At 38.2% G+C, this 15,638-nt stretch overlaps 1 pseudogene; it reads left to right on the top strand.

The window, feature by feature from the left end:
* The first annotated feature begins 1,023 nt into the window (after positions 1–1,023).
* On the top strand, positions 1,024–15,269 carry LOC142170729 (glutamate-1-semialdehyde 2,1-aminomutase, chloroplastic-like; annotated as a pseudogene).
* The last annotated feature ends 369 nt before the right edge of the window (positions 15,270–15,638 follow it).

Raw genomic sequence — 15,638 nt, 5'->3', positions numbered from 1 at the left:
GAAAAACCTCTTTAAGACCCTTTTTAAAGGATATTGCTTCGTCCGGGTTGATGCCTTTACAAAGCTCCTTCCCATTGAAGAAATCTTGAAGTAATTGCTGAACTTTGGGAATCCTAATTGATCCACCGACGAGAACCACATCATGAACACTGCTCTTATCCATATTGACATACCCTCAAACACTTCTCCACTGGCTCCATACACTTCCTGAACAAATCCATGTTCAGCTCCTCAAATCTCGCTCTAGTAATAGTCGAGTAAAAATCAATACCTTCATACAAAGAATCAATCTCAATTGTGGTCTGTGCAGTCGATGACAGAGTCCTCTTCGCCTTCTCACAAGCAGTCCTTAAGCTCCTTAATGATCCTTCCGCGGTCTTTTTTTTTAAATTGTAATTCAATGTATCTCACTGTATTCCATGTATTTTATTGTATTCTATGTCTTTTTTTTCATTGTATTTCAATGTATCCCATTGTATTCTATGTATTTCATCGTATTCACTGTCTCGCTATATGCCATGAATGTATTCATAAGTTTTTTTTTAATTAATATAATTTATGTATTCAGATGTATTATATAATTTCTCTAAAGATTGCTATGTTTTGGGGGTATTTTTTGGTTGAGAATCTTTTTTATAACTAAAAATACAAATTTTGTGTGTTATAATTGAGTTTGTTGAGTTATATTAGGAGTCTATTATATTAATTGATTCACTTTCCGTTTTAAAAACAGTGTAATCTCCTATTTTACGCCGTGAATAGAGTCGAATACAATAATCTGTCCAGCTGTAATCCCATGTTTCACTCCATGAATACAGTCGAATGCACTCAAATACAACAACTGATTAGCTGGACTTCCCTGATTCGCGCCTATTTTTGCTACTGTATTCATGAATACAATAGCTTAAATACATAAAATACATCTTATAACCATATAAAAGTTATTAAAAATCCGCAATATAGCATCAGCAGCAATTTATCAACACTTTTTACTTCCTTTTGTCACTTTCTATTTTCTTTTAGATTTCCTTTATATTCATTTCTTATCTTCATTCCCAAGCCAAGAAAATTCCACTTTCAAAAAATAGATAGAGGTTTGAGAAGACAAAGTCATTGCAGCAGCTAACCAAAGGAAGAGTCAGTAGACAAATGGCCGCTTCAAGTGGCGTAGGGATTTTATGGCAGTCGAATTTTACTCAGTGTCAAAGACCCACATTGGTTTTCTCTACATCACCCCGCCGATGCATTCCATGTTATTCTTCTACTGCAACTACCATCAGGATGACTGTTTCAGTTGGTGAAAAACAGAAAACCTTTACTCTTCAAAAGTCTGAAGAAGCTTTTAATAAAGCTAAGGTATGACTAGATTTTATGTGTACGGCTTCTTTGCTCTTTATTGTGCTTTTGAAATTATAAGATTAGAACTTAGTTGCCTTCAAGAATTGGCTTTTCCTTGCTAATAATTTTGATAAAAATGATAAATTTTCTTTTTTTTTTTTTTTTTTTGAGGTGGGGATTGTGTAGAAAAATATTCTGTCACGAATGGCATCAATTTGCTGAAATGATGGTGTGATAGTCCCCTAGTAATTGACTTGGTTTTTGGTTGAGACATTATGAGTATCTTTTCGTGTCTAAAATAGGGATATTGGTGGTACATTTGTTATGTTTCGTGATAGTTGTTGATGATTAATTCCGTTAGCTTGCCCCAATCTTTGGGAGCGGGACCGACGCTCAACCGAGGAAACACAGTCAAGCAAGCCTACATAGTGCCTAAAAATAATACGTAGTAGACCACCAACAACATAGAAACAATGCTAATTTCCATAACTTAAAGAGTCCCGTTGATTGTTGACAAAAATGATACAAGTTAATAGTTTTAAGTGGAAACAAAATGACAAAACAACATTTAAATTCCCTCATACATACATGACCCACAATTTGTTTACGAAGTCTCTAAATTGTCATGAGTAAGGTAAAGAAATGACGGGGACAAGACCCTGGCTATACCCAAAAATAATATACAAAAGATCAAGATACAACACGAGGGCCCCGGTGTAGAGTACGGCTCACCACAGTCTATGTGTTGTCGGCTGAGGTACTACCTACATCCATTAAAGATGCACTGCCCCCGCAAAAAGGACGTTAGTACATATGGAATAGTACTAGTATATAAAGCTAAGTACTCTCACATGAAATGGAATGTCAACAACTCAACATAAGAAGAGAACACATGGAAATAGGGAGAAAAATCGAAAGAAATTAATATGACATGTCAAAACATAAGGAAAAAGTGTAACATAAGTAAAACCTTAAAATAAACATTGACATTTTTAGTTGGGACATCATTTAGTTACCGAAAGGAACATATAATCACCATGTGCGCGACATGGCGTCTGATCTCGGTTCGATCGGCTAAGCCATCTCACCACATTGCTGTGTGGATCGACGTGTCTTTGCTAGCAATACATTTATCCCAATTAAGGGGCATAATCTCATCACAGTGCGAAGGGACTCATTCCCAATCGTCTTTCTACGCCGGCACGTATAGTTTCAGGTATATGTTTTTGCAATATATACCTTCTCGGTTACATGATAATACTCCCAAAAATATTTCTTTAAAATATCTCATAAAACCTTTCTTTTCATTGTCACTTTTGGACATATATCATCATTCCCACTTTTGGCAAAAATAGCCACATATCATCTTCATCCTTTCATTTTATTCACATGCCATGAATTTTTCGAAGGTCATAATAATGTATTTAAAACATTGTAAAGCCATAAGTACAAACGCATGAGTACATAAAAGCTTAAACACTTGAAATAAATTTCAAAGAGGAGAGCATAACGATGGCAAGTGTAACATAAATCGAGTTCGTACGCTTTTGGTAGTTCAAACATTTGAGGCAATTCAAAACAAAAGGAATAGGAACTTGAACAAACCATACTTGGAGTTGATAAGGAGTTCATGAAATCCTATTCTATGAACTGCTATAGCCAAACATACCTCAATTAAGCTTATTAGTGATCCTACAACCTCCCCTACTCTTACAACTTTAATCTATGTCAACACAATTCAATTAGACCAATATTAGTAAGAATTTCCATACTTTAGGTAATTTAGGCTTTTTATCAAACACTTCCTCCTTCAATGGAATTTCTTCATCTAACAGCCACCTTTTATACCAATAAATCACCTTACACTCATCCTTAGGCAACCCATAACCTCCATTACCACATGCATGCCCAACAATTCACTCCCAACCCATCAGTCTCATCAGTTAAACCATTTTACAATCTTTAACACAACCTAGGTTACGTATGGATTCCGATCACCATCTTATAAGTCCTAACACATATTTCTTACATAAATAATCACCATAAAGTAGTTAGAGATGGTAGACATACCTCTTGTAGTCAAACTCTTGAAAATCCAAACTTGTGGTGTTCTTGACCAATATGAGAATTTGAATGGAAATCTATGGACTTCCAAAATTAATCCTTGTTAATATAAGTGTTTTGGGAGTAGTAATAAACTCAAAATACTCCAAAAACATTACCTTAGTTCATGGAAGGGATATATGGGACAAATTTCTTTTGTTAGAACAAGCCCTAGATCAAAGAAATGAGGTAGCCACTCTCTCTCCCCGACCTTGGGGTATTTAAAGGGTCCCCGTGTGATGTCGTGCACCTGGGCAAGTCAGAGTGCAGCGGGCGTGCAGAAATCTTTCTTCTGTGCGCTGTCGCGCACTTGCCAACCCCAGCACACAACTGAGTGCCTATATGGGACAGTGTCTAGTAAAATGGCCATAATGTTCTGTAAAATATCCAAATGACAAACGGTTGCGTTGGAAGCTAGACTCAAAGAGCTTTTATTTGATAGGTAGTTCACCACATAAATCATTATACGTTGGGAGTGGTACTCATATGAAGTAGGGTCTTGTGCAAACTCATTTGAAACTTTAGCTCATTGTGTAGTTCCCAACTTGGCTTAGTTCTAGGGCTCTCCTTAGACCCTAAACCACATCTAATACACCTCCTACATTTACTATCATGATTATCTAAGTTGGTTCTAGTCCATAATCTCTTATGGAAGGCAAAAAGGAAATTAAGTAACTCATGAGCATGCTTTAAGGCCTCAGACTTATAGATAATTTTTAGGGGCCTTACACTTGATGAATGTGATCAAGTAGTAAAATGTATGTGCTAAAGCATGTCTTCTGGTTTTTACTTCATTAAAAAAGAAAGCATGTTTTCTGGTTTTTGGATCACTTTTTACTTTTGGTGACCATATCACTCGAAATCTAGTTACAATGGTTGGTACATGTAAGGAGAAACTGCAAAAGCTTTCCATTTTTTTTACGGGAAATTTAGAAGCATCGTGAACTTAGAAAGAAATGAAATTTAATAATAGTTTTAGTCTTTAGGTTGAAAAAGGGAATTATAACATAAAGAAGCTTATGCATGAAAGAAGGGTGTAGAATAAACTAGTGAAACAATGTGTTCCGATCTGATTTATATTTCGTATTTATGAACCTTAAATCAGTATTATGAAAAGCCATCATTTCACCATGCGCTTCAGAGAAATATGCGCTTCAAACAATGACGTATACAATAATCGAAAAGAGAAGTGGATTCTTTGAATCTCAACGTTGAGGAGTTGGACTAATGCTAGCGTCATTGTATACTGTATGCTGAAATTAATTATCCTATAATTTAGTTATTCTAATTGCAATTTGATTATTATTATTGTACGAAAAATTCATATAAGTTTGGTATTTCATAATTTTCCGTAAATTGTACACTTCACCTCAAGAAGCTTGCGCTTTACTTCTAACTTTTCATTACTTTAAATACTGTTGGACGAATAAGTTTAAAGTCACTTTAATATTTTATACTAATCTATTAAAGAAAACATTGCCCTCCTTTGTTTCTTTAGTTTGTTCGTTCTTAATCCACCAATCTTGTGCTTGCTTACCGAATGGAGGAATACTACTTAAAACTTTTGACAATGAAGTATATGGCCCTGACTTCCATTAGTTTACGCTTCATGTTGTTCAGTTTCTAAGATGATGTTTATGTTGCGGAAGCCAAATGTATATAGTGTGAATAAGTCATAACTACTATACCAAAAATTATGACAGCCACCAAATAATAAATAAGACAATAAAACAACAATAAAGGGAACACCAAAATTTACGAGGTTCGGCTAATTTTGCCTACTCCTCGGACACAACCAATATTTTATTCCACTCCAAAAATACAAGTGAAATAATACTAAAGAGAGAAGATACAAATGCCTTAAACAGATGAGAAGACAAATGAGAGGTGTGTTTAAATCCTAAACATTAAGCCTTCTTTTATAGGGGAAAAGTTTCCCACCAACTCCTTAACCCACCGATGTGGGATGGAAATTTGACATAATTCAACAAATCTCCACCTTGGCAAAATTCCACATATTCAATTTTCTCTCGGTAACAAATTTTGGTTGTGTCTTCATCTTCAATCTTCAGTGTTCAACAATGTTGATCAAATCCAAACAATGTTGAAACTTGACCGCAGTCACCACCTTTGTCAGCATATCAGCAGGATTCTCCGTAGTATGAATTTTCTTCACCGTGACTCCACCTTCTTCTATGATTTCTCGTACAAAATGATACCAAACATCAATGTGCTTCGTCCTTGCATGATAAACTTGGTTCTTCGCTAATTGAATAGCACTTTGACTATCACAAAAAATTGTGATACCTTTTTGTTCAACACCAAGCTCCTTTAGCAATCCTTGAAGCCAAATTGCCTCCTTCACAGCCTCTGTAATAGCCATGTACTCTGCCTCTGTTGTAGACAAAGCAACTGTTGACTGCAAAGTAGACTTCCAACTAACTGGTGCCTTTGCAAAAGTAAACACATAACCAGTAGTTGATCTTCGTTTGTCCAGATCACCCGCAAAATCTGAGTCACAATATCCAACTACAGACTGATTGTCTTCCTGCTCAAAAACTAACCCGACATCTACAGTATTATGAATATACCGTAGAATCCACTTCACAGCTTGCCAATGCTCCTTCCCTGGATTGTGCATATATCTGCTAATAACTCCAACAGCTTGTGAAATGTCAGGCCTTGTGCAAACCATTGCATACATCAAGCTACCAACAGCATTTGCGTATGGTACCTTTGACATATACTCTCGTTCAGCTTCATCCATTGGCGACATAGTAGTACTTAGCTTAAAATGGGGAGCAAGTGGAGTACTAACTGGCTTAGTCTTGTCATCTATGCCAAAACGTTGTAGTACTCTCTTCAAATATTCTTTCTGAGATAAACAGAGTTTCTTTGAACGTCTATCTCTAATTATCTCCATGCCAAGAATTTTCTTTGCCTCACCCAGATCCTTCATCTCGAACTCCTTCTTCAGTTGATTCTTCAATTTATCAATTTCTTCCGAATTCTTGGAAGCTATCAACATATCATCAACGTATAGGAGAAGATATACAAAGGAACCATCTTTAAGCTTGCGCAAATACACACAATGATCGTATTTGCTTCTCTTGTACCCTTGCCGCAACATAAACTCGTCAAATCGCTTGTACCATTGTCTAGAAGATTGTTTCAATCCGTACAACGATTTTTCAAGTTTGCACACCATATTTTCTTTTCCAGCAACTTTGAATCCTTCTGGCTGAGTCATGTAGATTTCCTCCTCCAAGTTTCCATGTAAAAACGCAGTTTTTACATCCATCTGAACTAGTTCCAAATCCAATTGTGCTACCAAAGCCAACATAATTCTAATGGAGGAATGTTTTACAACTGGAGAAAACACTTCATTGTAATCAATTCCCTCCTTTTGAGCATATCCTTTGGCCACCAATCTTGCTTTGTAGCGAACATCTACTTGGTTAGGAAATCCTTCCTTCTTTGCAAATACCCATTTGTACCCAATTGCTTTCTTTCCCTTCGGGAGATTGGCCAATCTCCATGTATGATTCTGATGAAGGGACTGTATTTCATCATTCATGGCAATCCTCCACTTATCTTCTTCTGAACTTTGGACAGCATCTTTATAAGTGGTAGGAACATCATCATCTACAATTGAGGTTGCACAAGCAACCGACTCTATGGGACGAACAAGTTTCGTTATTGTTCTTTTTGGCCTGCTGGTTGCTATTAATTCAAGTTGTTGTTGAGGTTCCTGAGTTGGAATCTCCTCTACTGGCTCTCCTTCCAAAGGGTAATCTTCATTTGTTTCCTCCTCTGCTTCTTGTGTAGGAAAAATAAATTTTCCCTCAAACTCCACCTGCTTAGAAGCACCTTTATTTTGTTTGGTATCTTCTGTTACCTTATTTACCATAGCAGATTCATCAAAGGTAACATCTCTGCTGAATATTACTTTCTTTGTCATAGGACACCATAAGCGATATCCTTTGACTCCAGAAGTAATTCCCATAAAAATAGCCTTCTTTGCCCTTGGATCCAATTTTGACTCCGTCACATGATAATATGCAGTTGAGCCAAACACGTGCAAAGAGTTATAATCTACAGCAGGTTTTCCATACCATTTTTCAAATGGTGTATTGCCATCAATAGCAGCAGATGGTAGACGATTAATGAGGTGGCATGCATATGTAACTGCCTCAGCCCAAAATTCTTTGCCCAAGCCAGCATTGGACAACATACACCGTACCTTCTCCAGCAAGGTCCGGTTCATACGTTCAGCCACTCCATTCTGTTGTGGTGTATGTCTGACAGTGAAGTGTCGGACGATGCCATCATTTTGACAGACCTTATTGAAATGATCATTTTTGTATTCACCTCCATTGTCTGTGCGAATACACTTGATCCTCTTGCCTGTTTGATTCTCCACCATCGTCTTCCATTTGAGAAAAATTCCCAGCACTTCATCTTTGTTTTTCATTGTATACACCCACACTCTTCGAGAAAAATCATCAACAAAGGTTACAAAATAGTGCTTCCCACCCAATGAAGGTGTTTTGGAAGGACCCCAAACATCAGAGTGTACATAATCCAAAATGCCTTTAGTATTATGGATCGTTGTACCAAATTTAACCCTTGTCTGTTTCCCTTTGACACAATGCTCACAAAACTCCAAGTTGCAAGCCTTTACTCCTTTTAACAATCCTTGATCTGATAGAGTTTTCAAGGATTTTCCTCCAGCATGTCCCAAGCGCATGTGTCATAGCTTGGTTGCTTCTGCCTCTTTGTCGTCACTGGATGTCACTGTCGCTGTCCCAATAACTGTACTGCCACGATAGCGGTACATATTATTATTCTTCCGATTAGCCTTCATTACCACTAGTGCACCGGAGCATACTCTCATTACTCCATTTTCTGCGATGATTTTGAACCCTTTTGATTCTAGGGCTCCTACAGAGATGAGATTCTTCTTCAAATCCAGTACAAATCGAACATCTGTTAATGTTCTGATCATTCCATCATGGTTCCTTAATCGTATTGAACCAATGCCATATGAGGTAAGAGGGCTGTTATCCGCTGTGTGGATGACTCCATATTCTCCTTCTTGAAATTCCACAAACCAGTCCCTGTTGGGACACATATGATGGCTACAAGCCGAGTCCATCAACCATATGTCTGATGATGTTGATGACTCTGTTGTAACTAATGAGAAGTCTGAATCATCACAATCAGCTACATTTGAATCCATAATGGCCTTTCCATTGTTATGTTTGGCCTTATTCTTCAACTTCGGACAGTCTTTCTTCCAGTGCCCTTTTTCTCGACAAAAGGCACATTCGTCTTTGCTGGGTCTGGATCTTGACTTGGATCTTCCCTTCTTTGTCCTCGTTTGACTTTGAGGACGACCCCTCACAAATAGTGCTTCTCCTTCTCCGCCCTTATGTTTTTCTTGCTTTCTTTGTTCATAACTGTACAAAGCCGAACAAACTTCTCTGAGAGAAACTTCATCATTTCCATTGAGTAGAGTAGTTTCAAGGTGCTCGTACTCATCAGCAAGTGACGCCAACAACATCAAGGCCAAGTCACCATCATCATAAGTTGTATCCATATTTTGCAAATCTGTGACCAACTTATTGAAACTGGTGATATGTTCATTCATCGTGGTACCAGGAACATAGGTGAAGTGAAACAATCTCTTCTTCATGTACAATTTATTTTGACTGTTTTTCTTCAAAAATTTATCCTCCAGTGCTTTCCATAATCTACTTGCAGAAGTTTCCTTTGTGTATGGATATTTCTGCTCTCTAGCAAGGTAGGATCGAATGGTACCGCAAGCAACACGGTTGAGAATCTTCCAATCTTCTTCTCCAATAACATCTGGTTTCTTTTCTTCAATGGCCAAATCTAGCCCTTGTTGAAAAAGGACATCTAGAACCTCGCCTTGCCACATCCCAAAATGCCCGGACCCGTCAAAAATTTCTACCGCAAATTTCGCATTTGACACAATTCTTGTCATAAGCGAAGATGCCAATGATGACGTATTGTTGACACTTGATGTAGATTCTTCTTGTTTATTGTCTCTCATATTTGACACAAATATTATTTAATAGCTGACGACACAAATCAAGATTATTTCCTTTCTGATGTAGAAGATCAGACTAAGCTGCAACTACAGAGCATACTCAGACAGAACCTTGACACAGTTACCAAGATAAATCTTTTTTGATGTGGAAGATCAGACTATGCTGCAACCACAGAGCATACTTAGACAGTACCTTGGCTCTGATACCAATTGTTGCGGAAGCCAAATGTATATAGTGTGAATAAGTTACAACTACTATACCAAAAATTATGACAGCCACCAAATAATAAATAAGACAATAAAACAACAATAAAGGGAACACCAAAATTTACGAGGTTCGGCTAATTTTGCCTACTCCTCGGACACAACCAATATTTTATTTCACTCCAAAAATACAAGTGAAATAATACTAAAGAGAGAAGATACAAATGCCTTAAACAAATGAGAAGGCAAATGAGAGGTGCGTTTAAATCCTAAACATTAAGCCTTCTTTTATAGGGGAAAAGTTTCCCACCAACTCCTTAACCCACCGATGTGGGATGGAAATTTGACATAATTCAACAGTTCATTAGTTTCTTTACGTTTTCTCTAATGGCATCTAATGACAGAGCATGAAAGACTCCCCTTCTGTTTTTGCTTCATTTCAGACTCCCTTCAAGTTCATTGATTTCATCTCCTGTATGATTGTTGGTAGGAGTTGATGCCAGGTGGTGTAAATTCTCCTGTACGTGCTTTCAAGTCAGTTGGCGGACAACCTGTTGTGATCGACTCTGTGAAGGGTTCTCATATGTGGGATATAGATGGTAATGAGTACATTGATTATGTCGGTTCATGGGGGCCAGCTATCATTGGTCATGCAGATGATGAGGTGTACTTCTTTGCTTTAACTCCATATTTAGATGAAAATTTGGATAACCACCATTCATTTCCTTGGCCACGCCCGTTAGCGGGATTACCTGCTTTCTGCTAGAAACCTGGTATTTGGACTCCCGACTCCCTACCTGTACCTGCTGCATTTCTTGATCTCATAGTGGGTTGAAGTAGAAAATCGAAGCCTGTTCCACCGTGAAGTTCGGCTCTAATTTATTAGTAAATCAATTAATCAACAATGTCTCGTTCCCAAATTAGTTTGGGTGGACTACATAATGCTAGTGAGTAAATTATGCTCTACTCAGGTTTGGTTCATTCCAATATTAAATAATGCATCTTTTAAGGCAAATTAAGGATTCTTTTGAAATTAGAGTTTTCCTAAATCACACATTTATCTTTACAAGGGCATATAAGTCTCTTAACAAATACCGGTACCGGATCTAATCGAGGTGTTACAACGACAAGAGCCTTGATCCCCAACAGTTAAATAATATGAATGCTTTGTATTTTCGTGTTCTGTTATTTGCTAACCAGTAAAGATCCCAAGATACTGGAGGTCTTTGCCGAGTTCCCTCCATGTGATTTTAGGTCTACCACATTCTTTTTATCACCTTTAATCTTTATAGTATCACACCTATACACTGGTGCATCTAGAGGTCTATATTAAACATGGCAAGACCATTTCAGGTAAACTGCTGTCATCTCTATCTTGTCATAAATAAGGTTGTTACTTATAGAATAATGTCTAATGACTAATACGAACATGTAGGCTGTTACTTTCTATTAATTTCTTTCACAGAAGTCTGTGTCATGTTGTTGATAGGTCTTTCTATAGGTGCAAAAAAACAAAGACCTATGAGGCCAGTTAAGTTGAAGCAATTCAGTTAGAGCTTGAGCTAACCTTTCTAGCTGATTGAATCCATACAGTCCAGACTTGAGTAGTGTTGAAGTTTGGCAAAATGCCAAAGTCCCACATTGGTTGGGAGTTAAGTTTGGGGGGGATTTTTCCCCTATAAAAGAAGGCCTAATGTTTAGGATTGACACACACCTCTCATTTGCCTTCTCATCTGTTTAAGGCATTTGTATCTTCTCTCTTTAGTATTATTTCACTTGTATTTTTGGAGTGGAATAAAATATTGGTTGTGTCCGAGGAGTAGGCAAAATTAGCCGAACCTCGTAAATTCTGGTGTTTCCTTTATTGTTGTTTTATTGTCTTATTTATTATTTGGTGGCTGTCATAATTTTTGGTATAGTAGTTGTGACTTATTCACACTATATACATTTGGCTTCCGCAACAATACCACTAGTGCACCGGAGCATACTCTCATCACTCCATTTTCTGCAATGATTTTGAACCCTTTTGATTCTAGGGCTCCCACAGAGATGAGATTCTTCTTCAAATCCGGTACATATCGAACATCTATCAATGTTCTGATCATTCCATCATGGTTCCTTAATCGTATTGAACCAATGTCATATGAGGTAAGAGGGCTGTTATCCGCTGTGTGGATGACTCCATATTCTCCTTCTTGAAATTCCACGAACCAGTCCCTGTTGGGACACATATGATAGCTACAAGCCGAGTCCATCAACCATATGTCTGATGATGTTGATGACTCTGTTGTAACTAATGAGAAGTCTGAATCATCACAATCAGCTACATTTGAATCCATAATAGCCTTTCTATTGTTATGTTTGGCCTTATTCTTCAACTTCGGACAGTCTTTCTTCCAGTGCCCTTTTTCTCGACAAAAGGCACATTCATCTTTGCTGGGTCTGGATCTTGACTTGGATCTTCCCTTCTTTGTCCTCGTTTGATTTTGAGGACGACCCTCACAAACAGTGCTTCTCCTTCTCCGCCCTTCTGTTTTTCTCGCTTTCTTTGTTCATAGCTGTACAAAGCTGAACAAACTTCTCTGAGAGAAATTTCGTCATTTCCATTGAGTAGAGTAGTTTCAAGGTGCTCGTACTCATCAGGAAGTGACGCCAACAACATTAAGGCCAAGTCACCATCATCATAAGTTGTATCCATATTTTGCAAATCTGTGACCAACTTATTGAAACTGGTGATATGTTCATTCATCGTGGTACCAGGAATTGATAAGTTGAAGATTCAACTGAAGAAGGAGTTCGAGATGAAGGATTTGGGTGAGGCAAAGAAAATTCTTGGCATGGAGATAATTAGAGATAGACGTTCAAAGAAACTCTGTTTATCTCAAAAGGAATATTTGAAGAGAGTACTTCAACGTTTTGGCATAGATGACAAGACTAAGCCAGTTAGTACTCCACTTGCTTCCCATTTTAAGCTAAGTACTACTATGTCGCCAATGGATGAAGCTGAACGAGAGTATATGTCAAAGGTACCATACGCAAATGTTGTTGGTAGCTTGATGTATGCAATGGTTTGCACAAGGCCTGACATTTCACAAGCTGTTGGAGTTATTAGCAGATATATGCACAATCCAGGGAAGGAGCATTGGCAAGCTGTGAAGTGGATTCTACGGTATATTCATAATACTGTAGATGTCGGGTTAGTTTTTGAGCAGGAAGACAATCAGTCTGTAGTTGGATATTGTGACTCAGATTTTGCGGGTGATATGGACAAACGAAGATCAACTACTGGTTATGTGTTTACTTTTGCAAAGGCACCAGTTAGTTGGAAGTCTACTTTGCAGTCAACAGTTGCTTTGTCTACAACAGAGGCAGAGTACATGGCTATTACAGATGCTGTGAAAGAGGCAATTTGGCTTCAAGGATTGCTAAAGGAGCTTGGTGTTGAACAAAAAGGTATCACAATTTTTTGTGATAGTCAAAGTGCTATTCAATTAGCGAAGAACCAAGTTTATCATGCAAGGACGAAGCACATTGATGTTCGGTATCATTTCGTACGAGAAATCATAGAAGAAGGTGGAGTCACGGTGAAGAAAATTCATACTACAGAGAATCCTGCTGATATGCTGACAAAGGTGGTGACTGCGGTCAAGTTTCAACATTGTTTGGATTTGATCAACATTGTTGAATACTGAAGATTGAAGATGAAGACACAACCAAAATTTGTTATTGAGAGAGAATTGAAAATGTGGAATTTTGCCAAGGTGGAGATTTGTTGAAGTTTGGCAAAATGCCAAAGTCCCACATTGGTTGGGAGTTAAGTTTGGAGGGAATTTTTCCCCTATAAAAGAAGGCCTAATGTTTAGGATTGACACACCTCTCATTTGCCTTCTCATCTGTTTAAGGCATTTGTATCTTCTCTCTTTAGTATTATTTCACTTGTATTTTTGGAGTGGAATAAAATATTTGGTTGTGTCCGAGGAGTAGGCAAAATTAGCCGAACCTCGTAAATTCTGGTGTTCCCTTTATTGTTGTTTTATTGTCTTATTTATTATTTGGTGGCTGTCATAATTTTTGGTATAGTAGTTGTGACTTATTCACACTATATACATTTGGCTTCCGCAACAAGTAGAACCTGAAAAACATTGATTTGTTCAAAATATCTATGCAACCGGTGACAACTTTTAAGAGGAATGGAGCATGTAACTGGTCTCTACTGAACATTGTCGAGGCACATTTGTTAACTATAAACATGTTTTAGGTCCTGTATTCATTGTCAGCTAGGAAGGGCAGCAGAAGAGGAAAGGAGTGAAAGTTATTAATGCTTTTCTCCATTGTTTTGAGGCAGTAAACCTTGAGTTACTTTACTTGCAGGTGCTAGCAGCCTTGGCTGAGACAATGAAGAAAGGAACAAGTTTTGGAGCTCCATGCCTCCTCGAAAATACTCTGGCAGAGATGGTCATTTCTGTTGTTCCTAGTATTGAAATGGTTCATTTCGTCAACTCTGGCACGGAGGCATGCATGGGGGGTTCTACGGTTGGCTCGTGCTTTTACTGGCCGGTCAAAGATTATAAAGTTTGAGGGTTGCTACCATGGTCATGCCGATCCATTTCTTGTTAAAGCAGGCAGTGGAGTTGCCACTCTAGGACTACCTGACTCCCCTGGAGTTCCCAAGGCGGCTACACATGATACTCTGACAGCCCCCTACAATGATATTTCTGCTATTAAGAGCCTCTTTGATGACAACAAAGGAGAAATTGCAGCTATAATACTTGAGCCCGTCGTTGGGAATTCTGGCTTTATTCTACCCAAACTGGAATTTCTAGATGTCCTTCGCAATATTACCAAAGAAAATGGTGCTCTACTTATTTTTGATGAAGTTATGACAGGATTTAGGTTGGCATATGGTGGCGCTCAGGAATATTTTGGAATAACTCCTGATTTGACAACACTTGGGAAGGTTATCGGCGGTGGCTTGCTAGTAGGTGCCTATGGAGGAAGGAGGGATATTATGCAGATGGTGGCACCAGCAGAACCAATGTATCAGGCTAGGACCCTAAGCGGGAACCCATTGGCTATGACTGCTGGTATTCACACACTTAAGCGGTTAAAGCAGCCGGGAGCATATGAACACTTGGACAAAATCACCAGTGAACTTATTCAGGGAATATTGGATGCTGGGAAGAAGACTGGTCATGCAATGTGTGGTGGGTATATTAGCGGAATGTTTGGCTTCTTTTTCACACATGGACCAGTTCATAACTTTTCGGATGCAAAGAAGAGTGATACAGCTAAATTTGCAAAATTTTATAGAGGAATGCTGGAGGAAGGTGTCTATCTTGCGCCATCCCAGTTTGAGGCTGGATTTACTAGCTTAGCACACACTGCAGAGGATATCCAACAGACAATAGCCGCTGCTGAAAAAGTTTTGAGGCAACTTTAATCGCTCCAAGTACTATCTAGGCGGAGGTTTTTACTTTAAGGGTGTGTTTGGTACGAAGGAAAACATTTTCCAATTTTTCCATGTTTGGTTGACTTAAATGTTTTCGAAAACATTTTCCTCTCCTTCTCAACCTTCCCCACCTTTACCAACCCACCCCACCCTCTTTCCAAAAAAGGTTTTTTTTTTCAAATTTCAGTTTTTCCGTTACCACCTACCCAACTACCCCTCCACCCCCCTCCACCCCCCCCCTCCGCAAAAAAAAAATATTTTTTTTACCTTAATTTTCTTTTTTTGCAATTTCAAATTTCTGTTTTTTCATTTTTCTGCACCACTCACCCCAACCCCCACCTGCCCCCCCTTGTAATTTAAATTTCTTTTTTTTTTCCGCTTTACGGCCCCCCAGCCCCCATCCCTCCCCCCTCCCGCCCTGAAAAAAAAATTTAAATATATTTTTCAGTTTTAATTTTATTAATTTAT

This window comes from Nicotiana tabacum, chromosome 16 (assembly GCF_000715075.1).
Source record: "Nicotiana tabacum cultivar K326 chromosome 16, ASM71507v2, whole genome shotgun sequence".
Classification (NCBI taxonomy): Eukaryota; Viridiplantae; Streptophyta; class Magnoliopsida; order Solanales; family Solanaceae; genus Nicotiana; species Nicotiana tabacum.
Note: the sequence above shows the minus strand (reverse complement) of the source record. Positions and strands in the feature narration are given on the sequence as shown.